An 18,683-nucleotide genomic window follows, 5' to 3' on the forward strand; every position below is an offset into this window, starting at 1 on the left:
CATTTCCCCCATTGACACTGTCCCCTTCAAGGAGTCAGATCACAATACATGGCCCAGCTCTTGGTGCATATGGAGATCATGTGCTCATGTGCTCAGGGACTATAGCCATCTAGATGGCTCATAGCTCAGCCCATTGCCTACTCTGATGTTCTCCTTCATCCATGTATTTGATGTCTGTAGTTATTTGAAGTGCTGTCACTCACCATCAGCTGGGTTGTCCTCTGCAGGAACCATCAGTATACCAGGCATCCTCCAATGGGGCTCCTATACTCTCTATTATTGACGCTATTTTCTCTATTACTGGCATGGATGGTGTAGGGAAATTTGATTTCTCTAAGTGCATAACTGGCCCCAATACTTTATGTAACTGTGCTGGTTTGAATCTTTATGTACTCCGTAAGACTATGATCTTTTGATTAGGTTGTTTCCATGGAGATGTGACCCACCCACTCAGTAGTGGATGGGGCCTTTTGATTAGATTATTTCCATGGAGATGTGACCCTGTCCATTCAAGGTGGGTCTTAATTAGTTTACTGGAGTCCTTAAGAGAGCTCAGAGAGAGAGAGAGAGAGAGAGAGAGAGTTTAGAGCCAACACAGACCCAGATGCTTGGAGATGCAGACAGAAAGACATTTGGAGATGCTAAACTAAGAGATGAAGCCCAGAGTTTGCCCGGGAGAAGCCAAGTGAGAAGCCACAAACACTTAAAGAGAAAGCCACTGGTATCAGAAACTGAAAGCAATGCAATCCAGGAGCAAAGGACCAACAGATGACAGCCACATGCCTTTCCAGCTAACAGAGGGTTCCCAACGCCATCAGCCTTTCTTCAGTGAAGGTATCTTCTTATCAATGCCTTAGTTTGGATACTTTTATGGCCTTAGAACTGTAAATTTGTAACCTAATAAATCCCCTTTGTAAAAGCCAATCCATTTCTGGTATATTGCATTTCCAGCAGCTTTAGCAAACTGAAACACCAACTATCTGGAGTTACTGTTTCGATTTGCTAAAGTAAGCATAATGTTGCCAATATAGTGAAACAGAGCAACATTTGGAGGCTTATCCCATCTCATTAGATCAGCTGCCACCATCCTGTGACAGACAATGGGGCTAAAACTTGCAAAGTCCATTGCTGCCCTCCCCACATAAATGCAAATTGACCTTGGCTGTCTTCAGCTAGTGAGATACTGTAAAAGACATCAGCAAGTCTAATACATAATGGACTCTCCTAACTGGGCTGATAAATTATACAGAAGCATTGCAATATCAGGCACTGCTATGTGAATAGGAGGAACAACCTTATTCAATTCTTGATAATGGACTGTCATTCTTCAACTACCATCAGGTCTTTTCACTGGCCATATAGGACTATTAAACAGGCTCTATGCTGGCCGCATGATCCCCAGTTCTTATAACATCTCATTGATTTCAGCATTTTCACCCAGGAGGTGATATTGTTTGGTGTGGGTAACTCTCCTGGGTAGGGGCAGGTGGACTGGCGACCAATGAGCAGAACTCTGAATAATTGGTTTCACCTTGTAGATGTGAAGATGAAATTCACCAGTGATGGTGGTAAGGTCTAGGTCTTGTAAAACGTCCACCCCTAGTATATATTCAGGACTGGGAAAAATACATGCTTTTGGTGGGTGAGGCACCCGATTTGCAATGTTAGGGTAGTTTGCACTATTCATATGGCTTTTCCCTCACACCCGTCTATCACATTTAGGGATCCATTAAATCTCTGGGGATTCCCATAGATGAGTATGCACTCTGCTCCAGTATCAATAAGGACACTACAACATGTAAACAGTTCCTTCGAGACCAGTGGATAACTAGCACTACATGAGGCCTCTGTGCACCTGTTGTCACCCGTATTTGCAGGCGACCATGTACCCACCCCTACTCTTCAGGGGTAGGGGGTATATACTCCCTTACACCAGACTTACTTTCCTTGGGGTTGCTGTGGGAGTCATAACCAGTAGCAGAGATTTAGATGTAGGCAGAGGCTGATATCTTTTCTCCTTAGGCAGCTTTTGCCAGAGTCCTACTAATAGAGCATTAGGTGGTTTATCTGTTTTTTCTGTTGGGGTGTATTCTAGTTTGCTAATGCTGCCAGAATGCAAAACAGCAGAAGTGGATCGGCTTTTATAAAAGGGGGTTTATTTGGTTACACAGTTACAGTTTTAAGTCCATGAAGTGTCCAAGGTAACGCATCAATAATTGGGTACCTTCACTGGAGGATGGCCAATGGTATCTGGAAAACCTCTGTTAGCTAGGAAGGCACATGGCTGGCATCTGCTCTGGAGTTCTTGTTTCAAAATGACTTTCTCCCAGGACGTTCCTCTCTAGGCTGCAACTTCTCTCCAAAATGTCACTCTCAGTTGCTCTTGGGGTGTTTGTCCTCTCTTAGCTTCTCCGGAGCAAAAGTCTGCTTCCAAAGGCTGTCTCCAAAATGTCTCTGTAAACTGCAGCTCTTCTCTCAGCTCCTGTGCATTCTTCAAAGTGTCCCTCTTGGCTGTAGCAAGCTCACTCCTCCTGTCTGAGCTTATATAGTGCTCTAGTATACCAAACAAGGCCCATGCTGAATGGGCAGGGCCACATCTCCAAGGAAATTATCTAATCAGAGTTATCACCTACAGTTGGGTGGGTCACATCTCCATAGAAACACTCAATCAAGGAATTAGAGTCTAATCAACACTAATTAATCTGCCCAGACAAGATTGCATCAAATATAATGGCATTTTGGGGGACATAATACATTCAAACTGGCATAGGGTGCTTGTGGCAATTAAATGAGCCTGTAATTGTTTATGGGTGTGCCAGTTTGAATGTACTGTGTCCCCCAAACGCCATTATCTTTGATGTAGTCTTGTGGGGCAGATGTTTTGGTGCTGAATAGATTTGCTTGGAATGTGCCCCACCCAGCTGTGGGTGATGACTCTGATGAGATATTCCCATGGAGTCATGGCCCCACCCATTCAGGGTGGGCCTTGATCAGTGGAGCCATATAAATGAGCTGACTCAAAGAGAAGGAACTCAGTGCAGTTGTGAGTGACGTTTTGAAGAGGAGCAAGCTTGCTAGAGAGGAACATCCTGGGAGAAAGCCATTTTGAAACCAGAACTTTGGAGCAGACGCCAGCCACGTGCCTTCCCAGCTAACAGAGGTTTTCTGGACGCCATTGGCCATCCTCCAGTGAAGGTACCCGATTACTGATGTGTTACCTTGGACACTTTATGGCCTTAAGACTGTAACTGTGTAGCCAAATAAACCCTGTTTTTATAAAAGTCAATCCGTCTCTGGTGTTTTGCATTTCGCAGCATTAGCAAACTAGAACAATGGGTTACACATATAGGCCCCTCTGCCCCTTCCCTTATGAGGTTTCTTTGGTTACTTTCCTTACCCCCTTTGACCATGTTCTCTCTGCCTTAGCCAAGACTGCTATTGCCTGTGCCAGTAGGCAAACAGCCTGGCTAACTAGTGGGCTGAGAATAGCTACTAATGCCTCATGCCAGGCTGGAGGTGCAGGTACATGAGAGTGTTCAATATATGCTGCATGCTTCTTTCCCAATTCTCTGACTATATTCTGTAACTCTTCCATAGATAATCACCTGACTATCATGGATGGCATATTCCCCTCATTAGACTAGGACAATTTGCAGCTAAAATGCACCATACTAATAAATTTTGAATGCCATCTGATCTTTGCTGTGCCTGGTAAAGACACTGATGAAGAGAGGGATGTTTGGTTATGCTAGCCATTTTTGCCATTTTCAATTCCTGAAAGCATAATACTGTCTCCCTTTATGTCCCATAATCTTAGTAATCAAGAGACTATGATCTCTCAGACCTTTGTTTAAACTTTTCTGTTAATTCTACTAATTCTACAGGGGTATACTCCCTCACTGCTACTTGTTTCCGAGCAAAGATCTCTTCCTGAGGGTTATCAGGACCCCTGATTGCTTTCATTTTTTTTAAATTACCAATGGCCTTGCTTGTTTAGGCTCCTGTATTAGTCAGGGTTCACTAGGGAAATGGAACCAATAGGAGATATCCACAGGTATGAGATTTTATAGAAGTGTCATGCAGGCTGCAAGCTGGCAACTCCAGTGAAGGTTTTCAATGAATTCCCTAGGCTCTCCTGGCTGACTGAAGTAGAGATAAAAATTCTCTCTTCTGGCTGCTGAAGTCATCAGTTCTCCTTTTAAAGCCTTTAACTGATTGGATTAAATATCTCTCATTGCTGAAGACACTCTCCTTCATTGATTGTAGATGTTATCAGCCATAGATGCAATCAGCTTACTGATGGTTTAAGTCCATGGGAAATGTCCTTGCAGTAATGGTTAGGGCAGTGCTTTCTTGACAAGACAACTGGGCACCATTACCTTGCCAAGTTAACACATGAATCTAACCATCACAGCATCACAGCTAGTCTTAAATTTCAACTTACTCCTCCCATTCTCCCTTCTCTGCACTCTCCCAGGGATCCCACACCATCAGATTCCAGCTTTCCCTCTGGATAACCAGTCAGACCTGCTGAAATGGCATTCTTTGTCCATACATTTTTGCAACTTTACATGCCATTACTTCTAATTGTCCCTCTTGGGCTTGTACCTTTTTTGCTAATACATTAGTGTTGCTGGAACATGCTAACCTAATATCCTTTTCTAGAGATAAAGCCTCTTCTAATCTACTTAACTTCAGCTTGTTTTTACTTGGGCTTCAGTAGCATATCTAACTATCCATAACAACTGCCATATGGTGGCAGCAATCATTTCTTTTCCTTGTGATTTCCATTTGCCCCCCAGATTCTCCTGTAGGAAAAGTAACATTCCAGCTGGCATTTTTGGGGTGTTCCCATACTCACACACTGGGTCGAACTGTTCCAAAAAAACAGGCTATCTCCCCCAACATACTGGAGGTTGGCCATCCCAGGATTTCCCCTGCAGATTTCCATTTCCCTTGAGTGGTTTCTTTTTTGGTCCCCTGGCTGGCTCACCAATTGTCTGGCTGTGAAAATGCAGGATAGCTTATGCCAAAGTTAAGACCAAAAAACGAAGCAGGCCACTCTGTATAGTGAAATAGTTTATTTCCTGGAACTTACAGACCGGGAGGGAAACTGGTCCTGGGCAGTCACAGGACTTCAGAGTAGCACTCTAGGACACCCATTGGGTTAGATGGGTTTATATAGGGCAAGAACAAGGAAGGCACAGAGCCAAGCTGGGATTTGCAAGATTGTAAGCCTGTCTCTTTGAAGTTAACTGGTATGTAGCAGGAGTGGGTTTGGAAGGGATGGCTATCATGCTTGGGAATGTGATTTGTGCTTTAAGGTGCACTAAAATTGGGGGTGGTGAAAGGAAAGTCTAAAGTTGTATGTAATGGTGCCTGAGAGTCTCCCCCTGAGTGCCTCTTTGTTGCTCAGATGTGGCCCTCTCTGTCTCTAACTGAGCCATCTCAACAGGTGGACTCGCTGCCCTCCCCCCTACGTGGGACCCGACTCCCAGGGTTGTGGATCTCCCTGGCAACGCAGAGTATGACTCCCGGGGATGAGTGTGGACCTGGCATCGTGGGACTGAGAGTATCTTCTTGACCAAAAGGGGGATGCAAAATGAGACGAAATAGTTTCAGTGGCTGAGAGATTCCAAATGGAGTCGAGAGGTCACTCTGGTGGACATTCTTATGCACTATATAGATAACACCTCTTAGGCTTTAATGTATTGGAATAGCTAGAAGTAAATACCTGAAACTACCAAACTCCAACCCAGCAGTCTGGACTCCTGAAGACAATTATATAATAATGTAGATTACAAGGGGTGACAGTGTGATTGTGAAGTCCTTGTGGATCACACCCCCTTTATCTAGTGTATGGATGAGTGGAGGAATGGGGATAAAAACTAAAGGACAAATGGGGTGGGATGGGGGGATGATTTGGGTGTTTTTTTTCACTTTTATTTTTTATTCTTGTTCTGGTTCTTTCTGATGTAAGGAAAATGTTCAGAGACAGACTGTGGTGATGAACGCATGACTATGTTATCATACTGTGGACAGTGGATTGTATATCATGGATGATTGTATGGTGTGTGAATGTATTTCAATAAAACTGAATTTAATAATAAAAATAAATAAATAAAAATAAAAAAAATAAAAAAAAATAAAAATTGGGGGTGGTGGTGAGGGTGTTGCCTTATCTAAGAATTTATGGCTTCTCTGGTTTATGGCCTTATACACTGTGTTAGACAGGAGGAAGCTGGTAAAACATCCCCTGCCTTCAATTTGCTTCAAGTCTGATAGAAAATAGAGATAAGTAAGAGGTATTTGTAGCACATTGTGGTCAATTTTATCACGGAATAAGTACAAAGTAACAGGAAAGCCCAGATTTGCGGGGGGCAGGGCAACAAACCTAGTCTTAGAGGTCCAGGGAAGACCTTTGGGGAGAAGTGATTTCTAATCTCAGACTGAAGGAAGAACAAGCATCAGCAAGATGAAGAAGGTGGAAAGAGAGTTGAAGACACAGAGAACAACATAGGCAGAGATCCTAAAGCATCAGAGACCGCTTCAGTACATGGAACAGAAAGTTGTTCATAATGGCTGAAATGTAAAACACCATAGTGATAGTGATGAGGGATGAAGCTGGCCAATATGCAGGACTTTATGATGCCAAGAAGTTTAGACTACATCTCTAAGGCAAATAAAAGGCAGAGTAGAATTTTAAGCAAGATAATTACTTGAGAAGATTTAAATTTTGGAAATATCCTCTGGCTACAAAGTATAGATTAGGGTTGGTTATGCGTGAGGGGGTTTGGGGTAGGAGGGTAAAGGAAGAGGTGGGATGGGGAGAATAGAAGAAGGGAGATGAGAGAGACAAGAGTGCTTGCAAAAACAAACAAACAAATGAACAAAAAAACAAGAAAGAGAATATAAAGAAGGAAACAGGTGGGTGAAAGAAGTGGAGAAATTACCCCTTGGGTTTTATTGAGTTTGGTTAATTGGTATCTGAGTCAGAAGCTTGGGAGCAATGTTGGGATCTGAGTTACAATCTTGGGAGACATGAGCATGTAGAAGAGTATAAAGAGAGAGTTTATGGCAGAACTTGCAACATTTAAAGTAAAAGTCAAGGACAGGAGCTGAGGGAAACTAAGGGGAAGAGAGCATTCCTAGAAGGAGGAAAATGGTCACAGGTGTGAAATCAGATAAAGACTTTTGAGGGCCCATTGAACTTAGCAATAAGGAGGATTTTGGTGTTCTCAGAGAGCAGGTGCAGTGCAGTAGAGGCAGCAGAAGCCAGGGTGTAGGGAGCAGAGGGGAGAAAGGGAAGGAAGTGGAGAGAGCCAGTGTAGAAAACTCTTTCAAGTAGTTTAATTCTGAAGGAGGAAGGAGAGAAAGGGTACTCTCTGGTAGGAAGGTTTTTTTAAAGATGGCAGAGATTAGAGAACATTTATGTGCTGTACCAATCAAGCATGAACTCCCCACATAAATGTACTTTCAAGATGGAGAGTACTTGACCATCTAGAAGAGGAGAAGAGTCGAAGATCTAGGAGAGAGAGGGAGAGAGAGAAATGGAGTGAAGTCCCTGAGGAGGGGGAAGGAGAGGATCACCAACACCTGTGAAGGCTCTGGCTTTAGGCAAGAGGTACCTCTTTCATTTTCACAGAACAAGAAAAGGAAGAAAAGGTGTGGGTAGTTTGGGAGTTCTCATCTAATGGCTTTTGTTTTCTTGGTAAAGTAGGAGGTGAAATGAACTGCGTGAGAGGTAGGGTAAGGGATCTGGGGTGAGTGAAGAAAATATTGTGAAGGACAGAAAGCAAAGCTCAGTTCTGAGCCCCTTTTCTTCTCACTATTTTTCTTTCACCTTAGGCCCTCTCCTTCAAGGCTTATGGTTTCAAGTCACCTCTTTTTGAAGAATTATTAATATTATTTTTTCATTCTGGTAACATATATGCAACATAAAATTGCCCATTTTAACTATTTCAAATATACAATCCAGTGGTGTTAATTGTATTCACAATATTGTGCTACCATCACCTTCGTCCATTACCAAGACTTTTCTATCACCCCAAACAGAAACTGTACCAATCAAGCATGAACTCCCCATTCCCCACCTCTACCACTGCCCTTGGTAAACTGTATTCTCATTTCTGACTCTATGAATTTGCGTATTCTAATTGTTTCATATAAGAGAGATCATACAATATTGATCCTTTTGTGTCTGGCTTCTTTCATTCAACTTGATGCCTCCAAGGTCCATGCATGTTGTAGCATGTGTCAGAATTCCATTCCTTTTCAGAAAGCTGAATAGTATTCTATTGTATTTATCTGTTCATTCATTGATAGACACTTGGGTTGTTTGCTTCCACATTTTGGAAATTGTGAATAATGCTGCTATGAACATCAATGTGCAAATATCTTTTCAAGTCTCTGTTTTCAATTCTTTTTAGGCAAATACCTAGAAGTGGGAGTGCCAGGCCCTGTGGTAATTCTATACTTAATTTTCTGAGGAACCACCAAACTGTTTTGCACAGCAGCTGCACCACTCTACTAAGGTTCTTATTTCTCTGCATTCTAGCCATCACTTGTTCTTTTCTTTCTTTTTTCTTTTTTTTTTTTTTTTTTGATAATACCCTTTCTAGTGGGCATTCACTGGTTTTGCATGATGGTTTTGATTTGCATTTCCCTAATGGTTAATGATGTTGAGCTTATTGGCCATTTATATATGTTCTTTGGAGAAAAGTCTATTTAAGTCCTAAGCCCATTTGCAAAGTGGGTTGTTTATCTTTTTGTTGTATCAAATAACCCCTTGTGATGGTTAATTTTATGTGTCAACTGGGCTAGTCTGTGGTGCCCAGTTGTTTGGTCAGACACTAGTCTTAATGTCATGATGGTATTTTGTAGGTATGATTAATATCTATAATCAGTTGGCTCTGAGTAAAGATTATCCTCAATAATACATATGGGCTTCATCCAATCAGTTGAAGGCCTTAAGACCAAAATCTGACATTTCCTGAGAAGAAGAGATTTTCCCTCAACACTACCACATAAACTCCTGTCTGAGTTTCCAGCCTGCTGCGTTGCCTTAGGAATTTCAGACTGAAGACTGCAACCTCAATTCTTGCTAGTTTCCAGCCTGCTGGCCTTCTATACATGTGTCAGACTCACCAGTTCCCACAGTCATGTGAGCCATCCCTTAAAATAAATCTCCTAATATTTATATTGCCATAACTATATAGATATATTCTATTGTTCTGTTCCTGTGGAGAACCCTGACTGATACAACTTTACATAGGTATTCACAAATTTATATCTCTACTCCAGACCTCAGCTCTGAGCTCCCAGCCTCTCAATTACACCTGAGTATCTATTTTAAAGGCCCCTTCAACCACCCACCTCTCCAGCTTCAGCTGAAGAGGACTGGGGAAGGATAGAAGATAGTTGAGTGGTGCTGAGAATGCAGTTGATGTTTAGATTCATAAATTTGTAGAATCACCTTCTATATGCAAGGCACTAGGCTAGCTTCTATGCTCTGCCCCCTAAGTTTTACTGATACTGTTTCCTCTGCTTAACATGTCATTTCCCCAGCCATTTCCACATGTTCACATCCATCATCTTAATGACAACTTTAAAAGCCAGCTTGTCTTTAAAGCATTCGCAGATAACCCAAGCTGAAAAAAATAATGTTCTTCCTCTTATTCCTGCTTTATCTGCCCTTTATAAAATGGATTTTTATTATTTTCTATCTCTTAATATACTTGTTAATTCATGTTATTGTTGTCTTATCTACATTAGTAGATTGCTAAGTCCTTGAAGGTAAAGCTGTTATCAAATTCATCCTTTATCTGTCACCGGGCCTAGAACAGTGCCCTGCATATGTATCCACTCACAAAATTGTGATTCACTAAATTAGTATATATTTGTTGACTAATGAATAAATGAATTAATCAATGATGAATGACAAATTCTCTGGTCTGGTAACTCTTTACATGTCCTTATTTCCATCTTCTTTCCCTTGGCAGTTGTATACAACATCATGGATATTTGTGGATGACTAATCCTGAGCTGTACCTAAAGTCGACTCCCTCATTTTCAGTTTCTTGCTGGATCTGTCAAATTAACTATATTGAAGGTATTCATTTCCCATTTCCTGGTGTTTCCTATCAAAAGCTGAGGCTAGCTTGAAATACCAACACTTCTAAATGTCTTCTCTATTCTAGTTCTCCCTGATTTTGTCCTCCCAACTCCTTTCGAATTATGTACCACTTTTGGGTGTTATTATGGCTTTTTTGTCTCCCAAATTAGATGATGAACTTCATGAGGCCAGGAATTTGTATATAAATGTATCACTTCTTTTCCGAACTCCTCTCTCCTTTCTCCAAACTCTCTCTCTTTCTCTTTCCATTTTCCCCTTTTCACCTTCCCTTACTTCATCCCCCTCCTTACACCCAGACCAATTCTCTATTGGTTGAGGAAAAATTAGCTACCACCAGAGGGCAGTGGAGAGGTCAGAGATAAACAGGATGGAAAAAGGTCAGAGATTTAATGGTTGATATAATGGGATTTTATTATTAGTAGTATATATTACATATATTATATATATAAAACTTGGTTTTAATGGGTCTGAAAATTCTGGTCGTTTCAATTTAAAAATTACTGATTTTAAAAACTAATAATTTAAAACTGCCACACAAAAACAAACATTCCACAAAACATTCCTTTCCTTCTGAAGGTTTTACAATGTATTGGTATTATTAACCAGTCTCTAATATTAAATTTAAATGGCCAGTTGAGATAATTCTGAGACCGGTCTTCCACCCCTGATTAAGACTGGGGAGGCAGGTGTTATGGGTAATTTTCATTTAGCCTTCTGAGCTTTCTGGGCAGACTTGGTGACCTTGTCAGCTCCAGCAGCCTTTTTGTCCACTGCCTTGATGACACCCACAGCAACTGTCCATCTCATATCACAAACAGCAAAATGACCCAAGGGAGAATAGTCGGAGAAGCTCTCAACACACATGGGCTTGCCAGGAACCATATCAACAAAGGCAGCATCACTAGATTCCAGGAATATGGGGCCATCTTCCAACTTCTTACCAGAATGGTGATCAGTCTTCTTTGGCTCAGAAAACATGCAAGCAATGTGAGCTGGGTGACAATCTAGCACAGGTGCACAGCCAGCACCCATGTGGCCTGGATGGTTCAAGATAATCACCTGAGCAGTGAAGCCAGCTGCTTCCATCGGTGGATCATTTTTGCTGTTACCAGCCACATTGCCATGATGAACATCTTTTACAGACTTACAGACACATTTTTTTTTTATTTTGAAATAAATTCAAATTTATAGGAGCAGTTGCAAAAACAATACAAACCCCATACACAGAACTCCAGCATACCCTGACCCCCTCCCCCGATACCACAATCCACCAACTTTAACATGCTGTCACACCGCTATTTCTTTCCCTCCCTATCTATCATCCATCATCTATTGCTCTGTCTTCTGAACATATGAGAGCTAGCTGCACACATCCTTGAACAAACACTATAATTCTCACATACAATTCCCATGAACAAGAACATTCTTTTATGCAGTCCCATTAAACGCAGCTAAGAAGTACAAGAGATTCAACATTGATACAAAGCTTACGTTCTATATTTCATTTTTTTTCCCCCTTATGTCTCAACTGTGTCCCTTTGAGCCTCCTGTCCTCCATCCTCAGATCCCATCCAGGGTCATCCTTGGCATTCAATTGTCATCTATTTAGACTGTCTTTTTTTCCTCAATTGTGGAAACATATATACAGCCTAAATCTTCCCATTTCACCCCCTCCCTATCATTCCATTAGTGGGTTTAATCACATTTAGAATGCTGTAATGCTATCTCTTTCCCACCATCCATTACTAGAAATTTCCCTTCACCTCAAACAGCAACCCTACACTCATTTCTTAACTCCCCATTGCCCCTTCCCCCATTTCTCTTAACCCATACTCTACTTTTCATCTCTATTGTCATATTCTCTGATAATTACTTTGTGTTTACTATGGGGCTTAAAATTAATCTCTTAAATCCATAACAATCTTGTTTTTCTTTGATACCAACTTAACGTCAATAGGACACATAAACTATGTTCCTATACTCCTCCATTCCCCCACCTTTATATAGTTCTTGTCAAAAATTACATATTTTACATTGAGTTCAAAACCACTGATTTGTTATTAGAGTTTATGTATTTTATATCATGTAGGAAGTAAATAGTGGAGTTACAATTAAAAAATTATTGACTTCTATTTGTATTCCATTGTGGTCAGAGAATGTGCTTTGAATATATTCAATTTTTTTTTAATTTATTAAGGCTTTTTTTATGTCCCAGCATATGGTCCATTCTGGAGAAAGATCCGTGATCACTAGAGAAAAATGAGTGTCCTGGTGATTTGGGATGTAAGGTTCTATATATGTCTGTTAAAATTCTCTATATCTCTTTCTCCTTTCTTTGTTTCTCTGTCAGTAGGGTTCCCTTTAGTTTCTGAAGTAGGGCAGGTCTTTTATTGGCAAACTCTCTAAGCATTTGTTTGTCTGTGAAAATTTTAAGCTCTCCCTCAAATTTGAAGGAGAGTTTTGCTGGATAAAGTATTCTTGGTTGGAAATTTTTCTCTCTCAGAATTTTAAATATGTCATGCCACTGCCTTCTCGCCTCCATGGTGGCTGCTGAGTAGTCACAACTTAGTCTTATGTTGTTTCCTTTGTATGTGGTGAATTGCTTTTCTCTTGCTGCTTTCAGAACTTGCTCCTTGTCTTCAGTATTTGAGAGTCTCATCAGAATATGTCTCGGAGTGGGTTTATTTGGATTTATTCTATTTGGAGTTCACTGGGCATTTATGCTTTGTGTATTTATATTGTGTAGAAGGTTTGGGAAGTTTTCCCCAACAATTTCTTTGAATACTCTTTCTAGATCTTTACCCTTCTCTTCCCCTTCTGGGACACCAATGAGTCTTATGTTTGGATGTTTTATTTTATCTATCTTATCCCTGAGATCCGTTTCGATTTTTTTCTCCATTCTTTCTTTTGTTCTTTCATTTTCTGTTCTGTGGACTTCTAGGACACTGAGTCGTTGTTCACCTTCCTCTAGTCTTGTATTATGAGTATCCAGAGTCTTTTTAATTTGGCCAACAGTTTCTTTCATTTCTATAAGATCTTCTATTTTTTTTATTTACTCTTGCAATTTCTTCTTTATGCTCTTCTAGGGTCTTCTTTATGTCCCTTATATCCTGTGCCATGGTCTTCTTCATGTCCTTTATATCCTTTGCCATGTTTTCATTCCTCAATTGTAGTTCTTTAATTAATTGTGCCAAGTACTGTGTCTCTTCTGATATTTTGATTTGGGTGTTTGGGATTGGGTTCTCCATATCATCTGGTTTTATTATATGCATTAAGATTTTCTGTTGTTTTTGGCCTCTTGGCATTTGCGTTGCTTGATAGGGTTCTTTCAAATTGTAAAAAAAAATACCAATCTAATTTTTCAGAAATACAAGTTGGTGGCGTACACTTTCTCTTACTAACCAGCAGATGGTGTCTGTGAGTCACCTATTCCCCTCAAATCAGTTCTCCTCAATTTTGTCCTTGTGGTGTGTGGGGAAATGATTCTTGTGGGGTTCAGTTGGTGAACTCAGTTTGGGTGTGTTGCTGGAGCCATCCACCCTGAATGTGGGGTGTGTGTCTGAGTGGCTAGGGAGGCAGGGCAGCTTTAATATGCAAATCCCCAAGGTGTTCTTGGAGATTCAAGGCTGCTGCAAGACTCTAAGCCTTCATTTCAGTTCTGCCCCAGACCCTCTCTGTCACTGACCCACAAACCTCCAGCATTGATGTAGCGTCTCTGGGTTTTCCGAGCAGGCCCCCCTTCTCAGCTTTGATCTTCCAGGACCTCTGCTGAGGGAAGGCTGTGCTACGTCACAAGTGTGCGCCATTCCTCAAGGGAAGCCCCGGGCTGCTGGGCCATGCAGGGGCGCTCTCAGCCTGATGCAAAGATGGCTGAATGGGGCGTCTCAACCCCACCCCCCCAAACACAGTTCCTCCTTCCCAGCTCCAGGACAACTGGCGCGGCTCTGGGCTGTGGGCACGGCCCCGGGCAGGAGTATCTCCAGCCCGCCAGGGAGCCAGCTGCAAGCAGCAGGGTTTCTTTCTCCTTCTGGCTCTTCCCTCTACTCCCCTGGCCCTGAAGGACTCTGCAGCGGGCTATCCTCCACATCAGACACCGAGAGGCGGCTCAGCCTGCTCCTGCTATGCTTCACTGCGCAGTTCTTACCGTCGCAACTGCAGCTGCTCCTGGGTTTTTCCCTTTTCTTTTTTTTCTCCCCAAAAGAACCAGTCCGTCTCCAAACACCAACCCTCGGCTTCCCCACACTGCAGCATGGCCGCGGGTCTTTCAGCTGGCTTACTCACTCGTTTCAGAATGCAGACTCCTGGTTTCACCAAGTGTATGGCCCCTGTGGTTCTAGCAGACCTTGTCAGCTGGTGCATCACTGAAACCAGTATTCTGGGTCACCTTCTGGTTTTTATCTAGTATTTTTCACAGAGGTGTTTTTTCGCCCTGTCTCACCTAGCCGCCATCTTAGGATCTCTGCCCAGACACATTGTTGACATTGAAGTCCACATCGTCCACAGGAAGAACTTTACTCAAAGCTTCATGGAGCATTTCAACAGACTTTACTTCATTTGTGATGTTGACTGGTACAAAAGGTGACCACCATGGTTGCTGATGTGCTCAAAGACATAGGGGACTGGTGGTTTGATAGGCTGAGCCCTCTACCATGGGACTTGCCCTTGGGAAGACTGTGGCTGCAAAGGACAGGCTAGGCCTCCCTATAATTGTGCCTAAGAGCCTCCTCCCAAATGCCTCTTTGTTGCTCAGATGTGGCCCTCTCTCTCTAGCTAAGCCAACTTGGCAGGTGAAATCACTGCCCTCCCCCCTAATGGGATCTGACACCCAGGGGAGTGAATCTCCCTGGCAATGTGGAATATGGCTCCTGAGGAGGAATCTAGACCTGGCATTGTGGGATGGAGAACATCTTCTTGACCAAAAGGGGGATGTGAAAGGAAAACGAAATAAGCTTCAGTGGCAGAGAGATTCCAAAAGGAGCAGAGAGGTCACTCAGGGGGGCACTCTTACATACAATATAGACAACTCTTTTTAGGTTCTAATGAATTGGAATAACTAGCAGTAAATACCTGAAACTATCAAACTACAACCTAGAACCCATGAATCTTGAAGATGATTGTATAAAAATGTAGCTTATGAGGGGTGACAATGTGATTGGGAAAGCCATAAGGACCACACTCCCCTTTGTCCAGTATATGGATGGATGAGTAGAAAAATGGGGGCAAAAAAAAAAGAGGCACCCAGTGTTCTTTTTTACTTTAATTGTTCTTTTTCACTTTAATTTTTATTCTCATTATTTTTGTGGGGGTGGTAATGAAAATGTTCAAAAATTAATTTCGGTGATGAATGCACAACTATATAATGGTACTGTGAATAAATGAATGTACACTTTGTATAACTGCATGGTATGTGACTATATCTCAATAAAAAAGAAAAAAAAAAGGTGACCACCATGCCCTGTATGAGAACACCAGCCTCCACTCAGCCCTCAAAGACAGTACCAATACCATCAATTTTGTAGACATCCTGAAGAGGCAGATGCAAAGGTTTGTCAGTTGGAAGAGTAGGTGCCAGGATGCAATCCAGAGCTTCAAGCAGCATGGTTCCATTAGCATTGCCGTCTTTACAAGTGACTTTCCATCCCTTGAACCAAGGCACGTTAGCACTTGGCTCTAGCATGTTGTCACCATTGCAATCTGAAACTGGTACAAATGCTACTGCATCAGGGTTGCAGCCCATTTTCTTAATGTAGGTGCTGACTTCCTTAATGATTTCCTCATATCTTTTCTGGCTGTACAGTGGCTTAGTGGAACCCATTTTGTTAACACCAAGAATTAGTTGTTTCACACCCAGTGTATAAGCCAGAGGGGCATGCCCATGGGTCTGCCCATTCTTGGAGATACCAGCTTCAAATTCACCAACACCAGAAGTGACCATCAGGTGTCCTGGGTCATGAATGATGCTCACATAATACTTGTTGGTCTCAACTTTTCACAGGGAGATATCAGTGGTGATACTACAATCACGTTTATCTTTCAGTTTATCCAAGACCCAGGCATACTTGAAGGACCCCTTTCGCATCTCAGCAGCCTCCTTCTCAAATTTTTCAATGGCTCTTTTATTGATTTTACCACATTTGTAGATCAGGTGGCTGGTAGTGGTGGACTTTCCCGAATCTTCGTGTCCAATAATGACAATGTTGATATGCATCTTTTCCTTTCCCATTTTGGCTTAAGATATAGTGATGGTTTTCATGACACCTGTGTTCTGGCAGCAAACCCATTGCAAAAAAGGATATAATGGGATTTTATTAAGACTTTTCTACAGTATTTAGCTTCATAGAAACAGATGTGATTTGTTTAATTCTTTGTGCTAAATTTCAAGAGAGAAAAGTACAAATTGTGTATCAGAATGCCATGACCAGTTGGAGCATGAAAACTGGTTGGACCGTCTGGAAATATAAGCCTGGGAAAGAAAAATCAAGGCCGCTCATGCTAGCTATCTTTAAACTTTTAGAAGGATGGCATGTTAAAGGGGAATTAAACTAATTCTATTCAGCTTTATATTGTATATTGAGGACCAACAGGTGAGAGTTGTGTGGAGACCACACCTGCCTCCATAAGAGGAAGTTCTAACAGTTATACTGTTGGGGGAAAAGTTGTTTACATTGCTTTGGGAAGTAGTGACCTGTCAGTCTAGGAAGTTCCCAAGCTCAGGCTGGAGGAATATCTCTTCAGAATGTGGTAGAGAACAATCCAGCTTTGGGTTTGAGGTTGGACTAGATGATTTCTGATGACTCTTCCAATTCTAAGATCTATGAGTTTGTGATTTGAGCCCTGCTTCCACTCCAGGCCCAAATACTGTCCTATCAGACCCTCTCCCTTAGGCTTTCTGACTTTGGTGAAAGTACTGAATGTACTAAAATCACATCCTATGGTAACACATCGAGAGTGAGCCTTTGACCGTGCTGTATTAGGTGTTGACAGGTGACTCAAGAATAGACAGTGGGGTGAGTGAGTATCAGGAAACAAGAAGTGTTTTAGAAGCCTCAGAAGAGCAAAGGGCAGTAAAGACTCTGAAGAGAAGTGTCTATTGAAAATATGGGAGGTTATCGACAGGGTTGTTAATTAAAGATTAAAGAACAAGAGAGACAAGAGTAGGGAAGGGGGAGTAGAGGTATATCAGGCTCTTTCTGTGTTCAAGGAACACTCAGATTATATCAGGTAAAGAGTTGAATTTATTGCAACAATTCAGAGAGATAAATGCAGGAACATCTACACTGCTGGGCCAAATGGAGATGAGAATGTCATTTGGGATCTGGAAGGTTGTTGAAGATGTAGCTCCAGCTACCAAGTAAGTTATCACCCTCTCAGCAGGGTGTATCACCCTTTGCTCCCTACTCGTGTTTCTGTACTCTGGGGTCTTATTCTCTCTCTGCTATTGCTTCTGCTCTTCTGATGCACTTCTCACTACTCTCTTTCTTGCTGTCCCTTTGTGCTGGTTTGGATGTATTATGTCCCCCCAAATGCCATGTTCTTTGATGCAGTCTTCTTGGGGCAGGCATATTGGTGTTGATTAGGTTGTATTCCTTTGATAGAATGTTTCCATGGAGATGTGACTCAATCAACTGTGAGTGAAAAATCTGATTGGATAATTTCCATGGAGGTGTGGACCCTGCCCATTCAGGGTAGGTCTTGATTTATTTACTGGAGCCCTATAAAGTAGCTCACAAACAGAAGGACCTCAGAAGAGCTGCAGCTGAGACAGACATTTTTAAGATGGCCATAGAAAGCTTACACTGACATTTTGGAGAAAGCCATTTTGAAATGCAATCTGGGAGCAAGTAGGCACCAGCCACGTGCCTTCCCAGCTACCAGAAGTTTTCTGGATGCCAATGGCCTTTCTCCAGTGAAGGTACTCTATTGTTGATGCCTTACCTTGGACACTTTATGGCCTTAAGTCTGTAACTTTGTAACCAAATAAACCCCCCTTTATAAAAGCCAATCCATTTCTGGTGTTTTGCAAAAGGACAGCATTAGCAAACCGGAACACCCTTGGTTTCTGCTTTCTCTCTGCTCTCACATCCCTCTATAAGCCTTTCTGCATCTACCCTGGCTAAGAATTGTATTTTGTATGCCTCACAGTCAAATATACCCAGAGATTATCTACAGGTTTAACTGCCATTCAGTGCAGCCTTCTGTGCTGGACAGAGTATATCTATAGGCCTTGGTAAGCCTAATTAATGGAAAGGTGCTACTTAGTTAGGCCCCGCCCCTGCTCATTCTGCTGAGCCAAGAATAATAGTATACTATACTACCTGCATAAGGAAGCCCTTGAAAGGGGCTATGAGCAGGGCAAATTTTTTAAGGCTTCCAAGAAGGGGTAGGAAACTGTTAGGCACATTGCTTGACTAGACAAGTACGGATGGAAAAGCAGGCTATATTCAGTATCAATAGAGTTGGAAAAATAGAGTAGGAAAAATTCCCAAGGAGCCATACATTATAAGAAAAGTTCTCAAAGAGAAGGGCTTGATTGATAAACAACAATCAA

At 41.9% G+C, this 18,683-nt stretch overlaps 1 protein-coding gene and 1 pseudogene across 1 annotated transcript in view; one reads left to right on the forward strand and one right to left on the reverse strand.

Annotated features, from left to right (window-relative positions):
• Positions 1-18,683, forward strand: part of OSBPL1A (oxysterol binding protein like 1A) — a 360,414-nt gene that overhangs the window by 18,580 nt on the left and 323,151 nt on the right. The window lies entirely within an intron of this gene.
• Positions 10,838-16,358, reverse strand: LOC119511890 (annotated as a pseudogene).

This window comes from Choloepus didactylus, chromosome 16 (assembly GCF_015220235.1).
Source record: "Choloepus didactylus isolate mChoDid1 chromosome 16, mChoDid1.pri, whole genome shotgun sequence".
Classification (NCBI taxonomy): domain Eukaryota; kingdom Metazoa; phylum Chordata; class Mammalia; order Pilosa; family Megalonychidae; genus Choloepus; species Choloepus didactylus.